We start from the raw sequence: 2,961 nt of genomic DNA, 5'->3' as shown, positions 1-2,961 counted from the left end.
AAATTTTAAAAAAGAAAATCACCAAGGACATAGTTGAACTCAACACCATCACTCAACTGGATATAATGACATCAAAAGTCTCATCCAATATATGGTAGAATATATATTCTTCTCAAGCTCACATGGATGATTCACCAGGACAGATCACATTCTAGGTTCTCAAACACACCTTAACAAATTTAAAAGGACAGAAATTCTGCAGTGTCTGATCTTTGACCATGGTAGAATTAACCTAGAATTAAATAATAGATAGCTGGAAAATCTCAATAAATGAAGACGAAACAACACAGTTGAGCAAGCTCTGGGGAGTTGGTGATGGACAGGGAAGCCTGGCGTGCTGCAGTCCATGGGGTAGCAAAGAGTTGGACATGACTGAGTGACTGAACTGAAATAACAGTTTTAAATAACACAAATCAAAGAAGAACTCTCAAACTAAAAAATACTTTGAACTGGATGAAAATGAAAATACAACTTATCAAAATTTGTGCGATACAGTGAAATAGTACTTAGAGGGAAATTTACAGCACTGACTTCATTGGCTGGGAAACAAGACCTAATATTAATTAGTCAGCTAAGTTTCTACCTAAGGAAACAAAAAGAAAAGCAAATTAAATACAGAGTAAGCATAAAAAGTGAAATAATAAGAATCAGAGCAGAAATTAAATTGAAAGCAAGTCAATAAATGAAAATTAATAAAATTAAAGGCTGTTTCTTTGAAAGTTCAATCAAATTAATAAGCCTCTAACCAGGCAAACTAAGAAAAAAAGAGGACACATTGGACTTCCCTAATGGTCAAGTGGCTAAGAGACCAAGCTCCCAATGCAGGGGGCCAGGGTTCCATACCGGGTCAGGGAACTAGATACCACATGTCTCAACTGAGAGTTGGTATGCCACAACCAAAAGATCCTGTGTGGGTCAAAAGAAGACCCTGTGGACCACAACAGACATTGAAGGTCCCACGTGCTGCAACTAAGACCTAGTGCAGCTGAATGAACAAATGTCTTGAAAAAGAGAGCACAAGAGAGCAGACACAAATTATTAATATCAGAAATGAAAAAAGGGGGTAAGGGCTTCCTTGGTGGTCCAGTGGCTAAGAATCTGCCTCGTAATGCAAGGGGCTCCAATTCAATCCCTGGTCCAGGAAGCTCCCACATGCTACAGAGCAACTAAGCCCATGTACCACAACTACTGAGCACCAGCACCTAGAGCCCTTGCTCTGCGACAAGAGAAGCCACTGCAGTGAGAAGCCCACATACCTCAACAAGGAGTGAGCTCTGCTCTCTGCAACTAGAGAAAGCCCCAAATACAGGAACAAAAACTCAGCAATGAAGACCTAGCACAAAAATAAATAAATAAATATTTTTTAAAAATAAATGAAAAAGGGAACATTACTGAAGATCCCTGACATTAAAAGGATAATGAGGAATAGTATGAACAACACTATGCCCACAAATTTGGGCATAACTTACTGGAAATAGACCAATTCTATTTCCAGTAGAAAAATACAAAAAAAAAAAAAAAAGAAAGAAAAATACAATCTGCCAAAACTCACACAAGAAGAAATGGACAATCTGAAAACTATGTAATTTTTAAAAAACTTTAATAAAAAGTTTTTTAAAAGTACACATGAAAAAAAAACAAAAAAAGTACACATGAGCCAGCTTTAATGGGTCTCACTAACTATAATAGACTGAATAACAAACCCCAAAGATACCCACTATAGGGGACTGGAATACAAAAGTAGGAAGTCAAGAAACACCTCGAGTAACAGGTAAATTTGGCCTTGGAGTATGGAATGAAGCAGGGCAAAGGCTAATAGACTTTTGCCAAGAGAACGCACTGGTCATAGCAAACACCCTCTTCCAACAACACAAGAGAAGACTCTACACATGGACATCACCAGATAGTCAACACTGAAATCAGATTGATTATATTCTTTGCAGTCAAAGATGGAGAAGCTCTATACAGTCAGCAAAAACAAGACCGGGAGCTGACTGTGGCTCAGATCATGAACTCCTTATTGCTAAATTCAGACTTAAATTGAAGAAAGTAGGGAAAACCACTGGACCATTCAGGTATGACCTAAATCAAATCACTTATAATTATACAGTGGAAGTGAGAAATAGATTTAAGAGACTATATATGATGGACAGAGTGCCTGATGAACTATGGACAGAGGTTCGTGCATTGTACAGGAGACAAAGGTCAAGACCATCCCCATGGAAAAGAAATGCAAAAAAGCAAAATGGCTGTCTGAAGAGGCTTTACAAATAGCTGTGAAAAGAAAAGTGAAAAGCAAAGGAGAAAAGGAAAGATATTTCCATTTGAATGCAGTTTCAAAGAATAGCAAGGAGAGATAAGAAAGCCTCCCTCAGCGATCAATGCAAAGAAAGAGAGGAAAACAACAGAATGGGAAAGACTAGAGATCTCTTCAAGAAAATTAGAGATACCAAGGGAACATTTCATGCAAAGATGGGTTCGATAAAGGACAGAAATGGTATGGACCTAACAGAAGCAGAAGATATTAAGAAGAGGTGGCAAGAATACGCAGAAGAACTGTACAAACAAGATCTTCATGACCCAGATAATCACGATGGTGTGATCACTCACCTAGAGCCAGACATCCTGGAATGTGAAGTCAAGTGGGCCTTAGAAAGCATCACTATGAATAAAGCTAGTGGAGGTGATGGAATTCCAGTTGAGCTATTTCAAATCCTGAAAGATGATGCTGTGAAAGTGCTGCACTCAATATGCCAGCAAATATGGAAAACTCAGCAGTGGCCACAGGACTGGAAAATGTCACTTTTCACTCCAATCCCTAAGAAAGACAATGCCAAAGAATGCTCAAGCTACCGCACAATTGCACTCATCTCACATGCTAGTAGAGTAATGCTCAAAATTCTCCAAGCCAGGCTTCAGCAATACGTGAACCATGAACTTCCAGATGTTCAAGCTGGTTTT

This window comes from Cervus canadensis, chromosome 9 (assembly GCF_019320065.1).
Source record: "Cervus canadensis isolate Bull #8, Minnesota chromosome 9, ASM1932006v1, whole genome shotgun sequence".
NCBI lineage: Eukaryota > Metazoa > Chordata > Mammalia > Artiodactyla > Cervidae > Cervus > Cervus canadensis.
This window is presented reverse-complemented; position numbering follows the sequence as displayed.